Raw genomic sequence first — 14,433 nt, 5'->3', positions numbered from 1 at the left:
TTCCTCATGAGAGGCAGGGATGGGAACAGAGGCCCGGAGACACCGGCCTACCAGCCAGCCTGTGACTCCAGGGCAAGTCCATGCCCACTTTGTACAATAAAATGTGGAATCAATCTACCAAGAAAACCTATTCCGTACATTTTAAGTGGCAACTTGTTTATACTCATCAGGTCAAGAAGCCAGATCTGTGAAATGCAAGTGTGCATTTGTCTCCGTAACGCGTGCGCGTCCTTCTTCTCATCATGGATCGAATCAAGCAGAGCAGGGAATGAGAACGCCGTTCACACGCACTGCTGTTCTCCAGATCATTTCAATTAAGAGTAATAGCATCGAATGAGCTTATAATTTCATACTCGTCTTGGCTTTCCTGCTCTGAAGACCACAGACAAGGAAGGGCCCCAGTCGTGTTCTCTGCTGTTGGCGGATCCTCAGACAACACGCTTACAATTGGGCAAATTTTGGGAAGTTTTAGCATTTGTTCTTGGATACATAATAAATGTATTCACTGTTAGTAATGCTTGCGGTGAAAGGATGAGACGTCAGGAGAAAGCCTGCTTAGCACGGGGCTTGCGCTGCTCAAGCCCGCGACATCCTCAGGGCCTACCTCACTTGGAAGGCCCGCAGCGACAGGCTGGCGTTTCTAAGAAGCAACGACTTCACAAGGGGTGAAGAATGTCCTGGTTCAATCGTGGCGTCTCTTCCAGGCTTGCCGCCTCATGGAGGGGATGAGAAGCTACTCCCGCTCCAAGGGCGGCCTGGAGCCTGGAGCAACGAAGTGAAGAAAGCCAGACTGCTCCGGAAGGCAGGCCGTTTTGCTGAGCAGAACAGGAGCGGGACATCCAGGCCTCCTTCCTCCCCCCCATCCTCCTGCCCCAGTTCATCTCTCCCTCCCAGTCTCTGGCCCCCCCTGTTTGCAGCCTGCGTCTCTGGGGCAGCTGGCACAATCCGGACCTGCCGCCCCCGGTGGCCTCTCCGTCGGCCTCTTCCTCTGCGTCCTGTCTGCTCACCAGAGCACCTGTCACAACCGTGGACTCTCCTTCGGTCCAGCCTGGCGTCCTTGTGGCCACTGTGGTGCCACCTTAGAGGCCCATTTCTTAGCTGGTTGAGGTCATTCCTGTCCCTGGTACCGTCCACTCCCCGGCCTGTGTCACCAACACAGCCACCTGGCCAGCGTTTGGGAGCATGCTGAGCCCTTGACCCTGCGGGCCTTTTGGGGTGCATGCGTGATTTCTTTCTGTCCTGCTGCATTGTCGTTGGCCAGGGCACCAGTCATTCAGCACAGCTCCGCCCCAACAGTCCCCCCACCCCCTGCCCCAAATCGGTGCTGAGCCTCGGGTAGCCAGTCTATTTCCAGGATGGCTGTGAACTTGCATTGTTGAACTTACTTCCATACTTTTCACATGCGCCGTCGCTCACTCCGCCATTTACCCGTCATCCTAGTTGAAACAGGGTGTTCCCACCAAGCCGGGTGCGCGCACCTGTGAGCAGACCAGCCGCTGGCGCGTGGGGGGGCAGGTGCGCGTGGAGGAGCAGGTGTGCCCGGAGGAGCGGGTCCTTCCAGAACGAGGACCGCTGTCTGCGCCGTGCGTGGAGGTGTGAGGTGCACAGAGCTGTGCCCTGGAGCTCCGTCCGACCCTCCAGGAGCCCGGGAATTCCTAAGTCACGGTTGAGCCCATTCCTCCCCGTGGCCGGCTCAGAGCGGCCTCGAGCCTAGATCTGTCTGAAAACTGCCAAAGACTCAGCGGCTTTCCTCTCTTCCAAGCACCCATGTTTCAGAAGGAGGTAGGAGAATAGCGTCGTCCTGCATCTTCTTCTTCCGTCCTCCTCTGCCCTGCCCAGACTCCTTCCTCCCCTTTCCTCCCAGCCTTGCCTCATTGCCCGGCCCCGCCAGCTCCGGCTGACCCGGGGGGACAGTCAGGATTAACTGCCCTGGGAGCCTGCAGAGAACCCGCGGGGCTGCTGCACCTGGGCCGGATGGCTGAGCTGAGACCCGCGCAGCAAACACGGGTCCGCGGTCCGTCTTTCCCGACTGGAGACTAGAACTTAAACGCTCCCCCGAGAAAAGAAATAGTAACGTCGTGGAGCGGCAGATGGTAACTAGCGAGGCGGCCATCCCGCTGTGCGCGCGTCAGGTCAGCTCCTTGTACGCAGGAAACTCACACGGCGGCACCTGTCAGTGACGCTTGTGTTTAAAAAGTAACTAAAACTTTCCTCGCATCATAGTCTGGGGGGCTTGGATAGAGACTGACATAGCCAGGAATACCGTTCTGTCATCCTAATGTCTCAAACGCTGCTTTCTTTGCTAATAAAGCTTTAAATTACCACCATGCAAGCCTCATTCTAATAACCTTCTGGTTGCGACCCTTATTCTAAATGCCCACAGAGGGTCAGGAGAATGGGCGTCCCTTCAGGAGGCTGGAAATGCCTGTGATGCGCAACGGTCAGCAGAGGTGACCCCCACAGGCCAGCCCCCCGCCCAGCACCCGGGGAGTGACGTCCTTCCTCCAAAGAGGGAGGCCAGGAGCTGCGGCTGGTCCTCCAAGTCTCACAGGTGGGACTCTATGAGGGCAGAGATGACTTTTGCAACGTGCTTCTATTTTTGTTTTCTTTAGATTTTATTGATTTGTCAGAGAGCGAGCGAGAACGAGCACACACAGAGGGAGCGGCCAGCAGAGAAGCAGACTCTCCACTCGGCAAGCATCCCGATGCGGGGCTCCGTGCCAGGACCCCGGAATCATGGCCTGAGCCAAAGCCAGATGCTTAACCCACTGAGCCCCCTGCTCGGGACCCCCTGGAGCTAGCTTGTGCTTCAGGTGTTGGGGTGTCCTGGGGACCCACGGTTCAGACACACTTCCAACTGGTCACCACACTCAGCTAGAGACATGAAGGTCAATTTGGGGTGTTTAAAGACTGGGGTGTAGAGGCACTAACAGGCTTTTATTTTCACATGTAAGGTTCTTCAACAAAGAGCTGTGTTTGAATTTCTCCACAAGGAAAAGCCAAGGTCACTGCCTTTTGAAAGGAAATACATGTTTTATGAGACTGTAGCTATGTTGTTCTTTATGCAACCCTGGGATCTTCTCAGCGCTATGAAACACAGGGGAAAACCTGATTTGTGGCACTTAATGAAACAAAGTTCAAATTGAGGCCACGACCTGCTGTTGGTGAAACAGGCCTTTGCCTGAGAACCAAGAGCTCTACGGCCTCGGGCCACGTGCCCACTCCGCTGGGCTTCTGCCCGCCAACCTCCAAACCATGGCGTCCGCCCACACCAGTAACTCCACAGCCATGGCCGGGAAGGCCAGTGCAGTCTGGCTAACCTCAGGGATGTGTACCCAGGGGCGATTCCAGATTCATCTGGAACACTTGGGACATATGTGCTTGAAGAACATTCTCCCCTCTTGTCAGTGTCTGAAGACGACTGTTCACCAATGGTCTAGTCAGTGCGCTGGGCTCCACAGGAGGGAGCAGATATTTTCACTTGCTGGGGGATCCCCTCTATCGTTCAGGGGGGACCCAGGGCCTCATCATCCTCAGGCAGAAGTGCAGCCTGACACAGAGGCTGATGAGCACTGTGTGCCTGGAGGCTCTGGGCTTTGCCAGCACGAACTCAGAGCACCACGGAATGTGCCCTCGGAGGCCAGCTCCTGGTCAAAACCTTGGTGCAAACATAGGTGTGGCAAGCATGGCACGTGGAGCCCCATGCTGATGAGGTGAGGGAAAGGAAGCCCCATCAGACCTTGTTCTGAGTTCTCCTTAGGAGCTCCTAGAGCCACAAGCATGCCAGTCCCTTGGGAGCTGGAGTGGACCTTCACCTTGTCTTCCATGATCTGTACTAACAGGAGATGGGAGGGGGCCCTGCAAAGGAACTGCCCAAGAGGAGGGGTGACCTGGGGACCAGCGTGCCACACACCACCCCGTGGACTTGATCGATGGCGCTAGCCACGCGGAGCCCGTTCTCGAATCTCAGAAAATGCTGGCAACGGTAGTTCCTGTTTAAATGTTCTTTCACCTGACAACGCATTAAAAAAAAAAAAAAACAATGTTAATTCAAGAGCAGGACAGGAACGTGCTAATATGTCCAGCGGAGAGCCAACACCCCGCTCCTCCATACAGCACCGTCATGCCAGCAAGAGGGGACACAGGACACACGATGCTCACGTGTGGACTCCAGGCATGCCCGCACGGCCAGATGCGTGTGGCAGAAAGAAGGCAAGAGCCCCTCAGACAGCACCGAGAACAAGGCCACCGCGACTTGCCTTGCAAACATTCTTGGAGACGAGTAATTTCTCCTTAATGTTCTCCACTGCTGTCGCGACACGCTGCGACGTACACAGGTGATGGAAGGCTAAATCTAATTCTGCACAGAGAGGTCAGTGCAGCGGAATTCAAATCAGGAAAAAACACACTACAGATGAGGGGTCTGTTAGTCTGAAAAGGAAGCACTTCTTGCTTTGAAGGGAGAGCGGGCAGCGCCCTGCCCAGGGCCACGCCACGGCGCTGTTCCATGCGGCCGGCGCTGAGCGTCCGCTCCCGACTCGGGCTCCAGCTGCCTCCCAGCTCTGCCCTGCTCACTGCCGTCTGGGCCCAGAGAACATTGCCCCTTTTCTCAGGGAGCTGGTCTGGGGGCCCGGGCTGCTGCGAAGCCACTACCCATGGACGGCAACGAGAGCATCGCGGAGAGAGGCGGCTGCGTAACCAGCCGATGGGCCGGCCCACGGACAGGACCGGGGGACTGTCTCCCAGACAGTGGAGGTGCACACACAGGGTCCCTGCTCTCCCCGCCCCCCGGGAGTGCTGCTGGAATAATAAATCAGTTCAATGATAATAATAATAGTTATTACATCGCTACAACATTACCGTGTATCACAATATAAAGCTAAAAGTGTTTCCCATACAAACTTGTAAATTGTGCCCATTACAGGTGAGGGAAGCGGTCGGATGCGCTGGGTCAGCTCGTAGGAGGCAGAGCTGGAAACACAAACCGTCCCTTCGGCCTGGCCTCAGTCCATCAGGCTGGTTACAATTGTCCCTTGGGTCTTGACTCTCACCAGTGCCCCATGGGACCTCTCGTCTAGGGCATTTTCTCAGAGTCGCTCTAACACAGAGGCCCCTGTCTCACTTGTGTTCAGCCATCTTTTCCTCTATTTCAATATCACAGATCTCCCAACCCTCTTCTGAAATCCCACCGCGTAACTCTCCAGAGACTGCCCAGATCCCTCCCGTGCTCCGTGCTCGGTGGGCCGCACCGTCGGAAGAAGGCCTGGGCCACCTGCCGCCACCCAGGGCGGGTCACCAGCCATGAGCGTCCATGGTGTGCGCCTCTCACCTGACATGCCGGGCCCCCTCCCCCGCTTCGCGGCCGCCGACGGCACTGTTACAAACAGTGAGTGTGTTGAAGGCAGGGGTGGTATCTGATTGCCTTTGTATCACCAGAGGCCAAGAGAGAGCAAATGTCTTAAAAGAACGCATTTCAATACTTACTCGGGATATTTATGGAAGATGCGCACCGTTCTGTGGGTCCCTCCTGCTGTCCAGCACGGCTCCCACATTATGCCCAAACGCGGGACTCCTAGATAGTTGCAGAGCAACTGGGAAAATGTGAGCGGTTTGCCCCAGTCTGTTCAGACAACTGTAGTAAAATCCCACTGACCGAGGGCCTCAGAAGCAACAGAAATCCGTGGCTCCGTTCTGGAGGCCGGTCGCCTGAGCTCAGGATGCCAGTAGCGTTGGGGGCGGGCCCTTGTTGGGTCCCAGACTTCCTGCTGTGTCCGCACACGGGGGCAGGGCTGAGGGGGCTCTCCAGGGCCTTCCACAAGGGCACTAGTGCCGCTCATGGAAGCTCCGCCCCCATGACCTGATGGCCTCCAAACAGCATCGCCGTCGGAATCCAGGCCCTACCCGAGAACTCTGGGGAGACACAGACATTCAAAGCACAGCGTCACCCTTCAGAAGACGGACAGGCGTTCGGAAAGACAAGGCTCAAGGCCAGGTCTGTGTGGAGCAGTCGTCTGCCTCGGGAGTTCATGCGGCAAGGCGGTAACTGGGTGCCCATGTGTGTGCACACTCGGGAGACCACGTCTCATGCCTGTTGTCTCTGACACACAGCGTCCCCATACACTGAATCAGGCTCTTAATTGCTTGGTGAACTCCACAAAATTTGCAAGGGACCCTTGGGTAGAAAGTCAGAATTGCAGCAGCAAACCCCCTCTTAGAATATCTGTAATTACTGTCTGTCAAGGTCGTGATTGTAGATTGTGACTTAAGTATGTTATTAGTTCAACTTAACCAAGGCCTCACATTCCAACCAGAAAATTCTAACACTAAGGGGCGTGGGCAACATTCAGCAACCTTCACTTCTGACAGACTGCTGAGTGGAAACGCTTTGTCTTCTCACGACAAAACGCCAGGGATGGCTCTCTGAAACGCACAGCCGTCTCATCGACAAGGAGCTCACAGGGAAACGAGCTGAGAAATGGGGTTCCTCTGTGTGAGGATATCCTCCAACCGACTGCTTCCCAAGTGACGAAAAAGGCCTTCCCCAAAAATCAAACCAGTGGAACCACACCGAGAGAAAACGCTTCTGCACAGCAAAGGAAACCAGCAACGAAACGGACGGACAGCCTCCTGAATCGGGGAGGACACTTGCAAGCGATATGTCTGAAAAGGGGTTAAAATCCGAAATATATAAAGAACTGGTGCACCTCAACACTGAAACAATTCAATGAAAAACGGCAGAGGACCTGAGCACGCATTTTTCTGAAGAGGATAGGCACACGGCCAACAGACAGATAAAAAGATGCTCCACATCACTCGGCATCAGGGAAATGCAAATCAAACTGCGGAGACCCCTCCCGCCCGTCAGAACAGCTAAAATAAACAACACCAGCAACAACGGGTGTTGGCGAGGATGAGGAGAAAGCGGAGCCTCTTACACGGGGGTGGGGTTGCAAATGGGTGCAGCCACTCTGGAAAACAGGACGGAGGATCCTTAAAAAATTAAAAATAGAATTACCCCATGATCCAGTAATTGCACGACTAGGTATTTACCCAAAGAAAATGAAAACATTAATTTAAAAAGACATGTATACCCCTATGCTTATTGTAGCATTATCTATAATAGCCAAATTATGGGTACAGCCCACCAACAGATGGACGGATAAAGAAGATGTGGTGTAGACACAGAGTGGAGTATTACTCAGCCATGAAAAAGAGCAAGCGCTTGCCATTTGCAACAACATGGACAGACATTGAGGGTTTAAAGCTGAATGAGATAAGTCTGAGAAAGACAAACACCAGATGATTTCACTAAGATGCAGAATATAAGAAACAAAACAAAGGAAAAAAGTGGCGAGCAAGGAAAGAAGATACACTCGTGAGTACAGGGAGTAAACGAGTGGCTCTAGAGGGAAAGTGGGTGGGGGGATGGGTGAGATAGACGAAGGGAATTAAATACAAACTTCCAGTTACAGCGTAAGTAAGTCATGGAGATGAAAATTATAGCACACGGAACACAGTCGATAAGGTTGTAAGAATGGTTGGTGACGGTGGTGACTACAGCTACCATGATGAACCCTGAGAAATGCACAGAAATGCAGAATCATTATATTGTACACCTGAAACAATGAAACTGCGTGTTAATTATACTTCAATTAAAAAATAAATAATAGAAATTTTTATTTTTAAAATTTTTATTAAATTAAAAAAATTATTTGAGAGAGAGAGAGGGTGAAAAAGCGCACGCGAGAAGGTAATGTCAAAGGGAGAAGCAGGCTCCCCACCGAGCAGGGAGCCTGACGTGGGGCTCTATCCCAGGACCTTAAGATCATGACCTGAGCTGGAGACAGACACTTAACGACTGAGCCTCCCAAGTGCCCCATGCTAATTATTTCATTTGGGCCTCAAAACAATCTTGAGAATAGGGCAAAGAAGATATTATTAGCTCTATTTTCAGGGAAAAACTGATTTTCAGAAAGATAACTTGCCCCAAATCATAGAGCTGGATTTGAACTCTGGGATCCCGACTGGACATTACAGAATCCCACACTTTCAGACGTCCCACCACCACGTGTCAGTCACCTCTGATGTGCGGCTGACCGCATCCCCCAATCAGACCTGCTATACCTTGGGAACTACATGACCAAGGAGCCTCGCGTACACAAGGAAGACTTAGACACACCTGGACACGCCTGCCTGTGGGAGGGGGTGAGTGTGGGAAGGACCTTAACTTCACGTTGTCAAGCCAGGACCCACAACAGCCCGGGCCTCTACATTGGACATCAGTTCCTTGGAGCATTAATTTGTCTTTATTTTTAAGACTCTGTGTTTATAAAGTGCAAACGGTACTGAGATCGCTAACAGCTTGCCACTGTGTTTTCAGAAAATGCTGACTTTTCTTGCAGCAAGGGGGACGGCTGGGTTCATGCCCGCCGTGCATCTTCTCGCTCCCTCTCCCTCTCCCTCTCCGTCACACCCTCTCGCTCTGATTCAGCCACTCGCTGACCTGCAGAGGGGAGCGCCAGGAGGCGGTGATTGCAGGGACCTGAATACAGGACTTAGGGAGCGTCGGAGACTCGGAAACATCTCATCGCCTGGACTCATCATGCGCAGCCGGTGGCGTCGTTGGCACCTAACCACATAGGCCTGCTCCCTCTCCCTTTGGCAACCGGCCGGTGGAAATCTCCGTCGGATCAAGCGGAAGGAGGGCTCAGGAAGCCCTGGCGGCCGAGCACACTAGCTTGGAAGAGCAGCGCAGAGCCGGCTCAGCCCCCAGTGGCAGGAAGGGAGACCGGACCAGAGAGGAAGAGATCGGGAGCCAGCCCCGTGCAGAGCTGGTCTCTGTGGGGCCTACAGGAGTGGGGCCCGTGCCCAAGTCATCAGTCCCGTCAGAAGTGCCCCGATGGAGATGTGCGCAGTACACTCGGGGTCCCAAACAGGGGAGGTAGGTCTGCTATTGGAGCTGTTGGAGCTGGAGGGGTTCTCAGGCCAGGAGGCAGAGCTGGGGGTGTGTGAGGTGCTCTGTGAGATGGGGATGGGGGATGTTGCCTGGGAAGAAACAGGGCACACAGGAAGAGAATGCATGTTTGGACATTAGGTCCCCAGGGGTCCACGTCTGTCCCTGGGACACAGGGAACCACCACAGACATCAGGCAGAGAATGTCAGGTTGGGAAATGTTGCCATGCGAACAGAGGGAGGCCCGCGGCGGGATACAGGCCGAGCATGTGGATGGGGCCTCCCGCAGCCCTCGGAGCACCCACGGCCTCAGGGCACTGTGCATCTGCAGGTGGGGGACGGAGGGCGCAGAGGGCCGTCTCGCGCTGCCTGCTGTGAGCTCCTAGCCGCACACACGAGAAAGCCCTCTCTCTGCCTGCAAAGCTGGAGAAGACTCATCCTCTGGGTTTCTGAAACTCCCCCCACCGGATGACCCTGCAAGGTGATGACTCGGACAGAAGGCTCTCCGTGAGATGTTGTAAAAATCAGTATTTCTGGGGAAAAATTGTGTGGAAACACAGCTAAAGTCTGTAGAAATAGGCAAAGGTAAAATTCCTTTTTCATAAATTTTTAATTTAAAAATGTCCATGGATGTTATATCTTCAGCTAATAATATCTTCTTGAGGCCGGAAGAAAGAAAAAAGAGGGGAATCGGGAAACCGGGAAGAAGGGAGGGGAGGGAAGTGACCGGAGCAACGGCCGAGCTAAGGTGGCCGCAGCTGCGAATACAGGAAGGCATCTGCCGATGGGAGACGCGTGGAGGAGTCGGCACGACTTGTATTCTCCAAGAGGTAATTTACCAAGAGTGACGGACAAGTGGCGGGCGGATTCTCGGGCGACGCAGGCCAGTGTTCAAAGCCATGGTGGGAACGCCGCAGAACAAGGGCAGGTCGGCCTGCGCTGAGTGGGGACGCCCCGTGCTGCCGGCTGCGGACAGAACATGGGGCTCCGCCGCGGGTGTCCCTATGGGAAGGCCCCTCGCACACGTATGAAATGACAGGCGCAGTGGCAAAGTTGTATGTTTTTAAACTCGGGAAACTGAGACTGTTTCATGGGCTGATTTGATCAATGAAACATGTCCCCACCAGAGCGGGGACAGCTGCATTCCCGCCTGCGCGCCCCGAGCCCCGTGGGCACACAAGCGCCCCAGGCGGGCAGCCCTGCAGCAGGCTGTGGGGACGGAAGCCCTGTTCCCTTTCTGAGGTTTGCGGTGGGCCCAGAGGGACCAAGCCGGAGACCCCGAGCTCAGCGCGCTCCTGCCAAGCTCCGGAAGTGGACCCTGGGGGCACAGCCCGCCTTGTCACCACCTGGTCACTGGAGAGGGCTTCGCTGCCTCTCGGGGCTTGGGTCTTGTCCCCTGCGGAGTGGGAGCGGTGTCGCAGGTGTCTCTGTCTTAGAGGGGCCATCCGAGGATTGAGGTGACACAGCTCCAGCACAGTGAACACTTTCCTCCTCACCATCAACAACCTGGGCCTGGGCCCCCGGAGCGGCTTCCTGGCCTGTCCGCTCTCACGTGCTCAGGCCGTGGCGACACAAACACCACCCACGGGCTACCCCCGCCATCTGGGCGGCACGTCCTCCCCCGCGGAGAAAGCAAGAGCGCGCCCGCTCCCCGACTCCTCCCATCAGAGCAGGACCCCCATCACGTGGCCCCTCCCCACCTCATACCCCCACAGGCCCGCTCCAGCACCCACTGGGGGCCGGGGTCTCGGACATGAGCTTTGGGGGAGGCGGACGTTCAGCCCATCATGGTCCCTGACAAGCACGTCCCCCGCGTCTCTCTCTGTCCCTTCTGAAAGCGTCAGTTTAAAGAGAAGTAATAGCGCGGGGACTGAGGGCAGTGGGGGTTCGGGCATTTTTAACACACAGAGTTTGTACAATATCTTCGCACAACTTAGAATTTACCCATCTGTCTGTGTTTTATGTATTCTCATACTTCCCTGCATTCTAAAAGCTCCACATGAAGATGAGTGACAACGGTCAGCTCGACAGTGTGCGTCGGAGCCCTTGGAGCCCACGTGTGGGAGCGACGAGCTCCAGGCCTCCCAGAACCTCACATTCCTTACTGGAGATTCCTCATCCCTTAGAGCCAAGAGAGCGCGTACAGTGCCAAAGGGATATGCATCCCGATGCACAGATGATGGGGCAAGGTCATGGACTCGCCTCGGAGGGACGTCCACAGCTGACCCTCCCCCTGCTCAGCACAGACACATGTGCAACACATGGGCACCATCATCAGTGATGTGGGAACGACGCAGGGTCTGCCCCGACCCCCCAGCCTGGGTCCCCTGCTACAACCTGGAAGGCGAGACCCTCCAGTCCTTCCCGGCTCTCCCCTTGGTATTTGTTTAACCGTCACAGAATCCAACTCTGTAGCACACACACTATTGTACAACCTGAGGGACTGTACGGTCCACATCGTGAACGAGCACCAGGGCCTGCGGTACAGACTGGGCCCCACTTTGCCTGTGACTCGCTGGTAGAGAGATCTGTACCTTAAGCAAGGCCAACCTGTGGCAGTGGTCTTTCTACCAAATGACCTAACGAGGACAGCCTTGCTGCCTGTGGATATCCTACTATCTGAACGTGCAGACTGTTTGGTTAAAACGATTGGGGACCCTCTGAGCGGAGGCAACAGAAGCAGGTGAAAGGATTTGGCCCCTTTGTCCATCAACTTGTAGGAAAATCCAGTAGGAAAAAGGAAAGAAAAAAGCCCAACTGTGTGAAAGTAAACGATTTCAATGATTTTCAAATAAAACAGAAAGGAAGAAACGTCCAGAGGCGTGAATTTCCTGGATTAGCAGGTAAACGTAGGCAGCACACCCAGTCCCGTGGGAAGGTGAACTACCCAGACCCCAACCAGGTTGAGATTCTACAAATGGACCCATCAACCATGCCACTGCCCTGCGGTCCCGTGGGGCATCAGAGAGGGAGCAGGGGCATGTGAGGGCAGTGGCCTCTGCGGAGGGGGCCTCCCTGAGCAGGGACCTAGGAGGACGTGCCCCCAGGCCCTTTTCTGTATGCCCCATGCACTCCATCCAGACTCCCCACGTTCTTGGTTTGCAAAGGGGGTGGGTGTCACCAGACCGCATTCTGTGTGTCTACTTCCTGTCGCTAAACAAACATGTCTGTGAAAATGCTTGCTTTCTAATTTCCCAAAATTAACTTTAAAGTCCATTTGTATAATGAAAAATGAAAAACTTGAGTGAATACATTTTGAGTAGATTTATATGACAATGAAGCAAAGTTTAAAACACAACAACACGCTTGCACGATCACATACCTGAGATTTCTCCCTACGATGGAAAAACTGAAGGTAAGGACAGGAAAGGGACGGGCCAACTGCCCACGGCCACACAGCGGCATCCGACCCAAATCAGGGCCTGTGGGGTCCAGGCGGGGTGTCCCGGGGATGCACAGACGGCAGGCAGGAACCATTGGGAGACGAGGGGCTGGCTGTGTCTGGGCGTGGTAGCAGTGGAGTGACAGTGAGTACCTCAGCAGATGTGACGCTTGCGCAGGAAAATTCCAAGACCCCATACAGTCGTCTCCGAGGCATGAGTGCGCCGGCGAGGCTGGGGCTCACCCGAGCACTGCAGGACATGGTCCTGCTTGTGGCTCTGCTCCTACAATCTTCACGCTCTGGGATAAATGTTCCATATCCTTGAGCAGTGGTTTTCTTGTACGCACACCAAGTTCAACCAGATGACCTCTATGGTCCTACCAGCTTTAACTCATGGAGACCGTGATTAAAACGTTCCTTTAATTAAAAAAAATTTTTTAAGTAGGACCCATGTCTAACACAGAACCCCACACGGGGCTTCAATTCAAGACCTGAGCTGAGATCCCCGGTTGGACACTTAAGCACCAGGGCACCCCCAAAACGTTCCTTTCAATAGTGAGTTTGTGAAATACGCATCACAGGATTCGACTGTGACAACGTAAAGTGGAACCCAGGTTTACGCAATGCCGGTCAGGGCAAGATAAAGTAATTGCATCATCTCCCAACTGAAGAGAAGTCCCTTTTATTTATTTTTCATTTGCTTCTGACCCCTCTTTGGAGACGCAGAAAATAAAGAATCTTAGAGAACAGCCTTAATGACACTACAAGGCAATTCATCCCCGCGAGACGCAGCCTTTCCGGGAGCTCAGGCGGAGGGTAAGCCGGCGCTAGGCTCTGGGCCTTGACGTGAAAGCAGTGTCAGAGGAGAAGCTCCAGCACTGGGCCGTGGGCTCCCACTTCCCCGCAGGCATTTGCTAAACCCACGTCTGATGAGCGTCCCCGGCTATCACTCTGGCCAGCTCCCCCTGCAGCTGCACAAAGCATGCCTCGTGGACACGTCGCCCGCCTGGCCTGCAATCACGGCACAATGCGGAGTGGGTTGAGTCCAGGTGAGAGCACACGGCAATCAAGCTTGGGGATGGGAGAACAAAGCCATTTTCTCTCATTTGCCCGCAACGCAGCCATCAGGCCTTAATTAGGAGGCAAGTGTGGGCTGGCTGCTGGAAGGCTGCTTATCACCCAGCGCAGCTCCCAATCAGCCTGCCAGCGAGAGCCGGCCACCTCGGGCAGGGAAGGGGACCGGCGGGAGGAGCCACAAGAGCAGCGGGGACAAGCCCTAGGGAATAAAATTAAATTTGGAAGGGAGAGGGGCCAAACCCCTGGGAGCTAGCTGCAAATAAGTCACACAGCTCTGGGGGGCACCCCGTGCGCCGTTCACCAGAGTCACCAGCCCAGGCCGGAAGCATCAGTCCCATGACACTCCCTGCCCCCCACAAAGCTCTTCTTCTCCAACGACATTTCCCAGAGGCCACCCAAACTGGAATATATAGAGTACGCTCTTTTATTCACAATTTTTTATAATCAAATTAAGAGCGTTTATCTAAAACAAGTTCCCCAATATTCCTGTGAATATCACATGAATTTATTATATGTTTATATTGAATGGATACCTCTCTGCTTGGATCTACAGTAAAATATCAAAAGGTCAGTTTAAAATATCCTCTAGAGACTGGTATGTTAACATTTAATTGTAAACCTAATTGTCTTTGAACAAAGCCTGTGCATTAAAAATAAATGTAGAATTTACTGGTAAGAATCACACACACACACACACACACACACACACACACACACACACACCCCTCCTATATCAAAACACCTACGTCCGTGTAGGAACTAAACACAGAATTGCGTTGTCCCCAGTATTATAAAAACCTGTGTCTCAGGGACCGCCGCACTACAGAACGGGACCGAGAGCCGCGTTGTTGAACGTCGTGGATGAGCCCGTGCTCGGTGGCGCCGTCCCCTACTTGTGGGAGGAACCGCACGGCCACGGCGCTGGGGAAACGCCGCCGGTTGCCAACCCAGGGCCAACCCAGGACGGGGCAGAGCCACAGGCGTGCGGGCCTGCACGTAGACCAGAGTCATGTACGAGGCT

This window comes from Enhydra lutris, unplaced genomic scaffold, assembly GCF_002288905.1.
Source record: "Enhydra lutris kenyoni isolate GAN:26980312 unplaced genomic scaffold, ASM228890v2 scaffoldscaffold35, whole genome shotgun sequence".
In the NCBI taxonomy this organism is placed as follows: Eukaryota; Metazoa; Chordata; class Mammalia; order Carnivora; family Mustelidae; genus Enhydra; species Enhydra lutris.
This window is presented reverse-complemented; position numbering follows the sequence as displayed.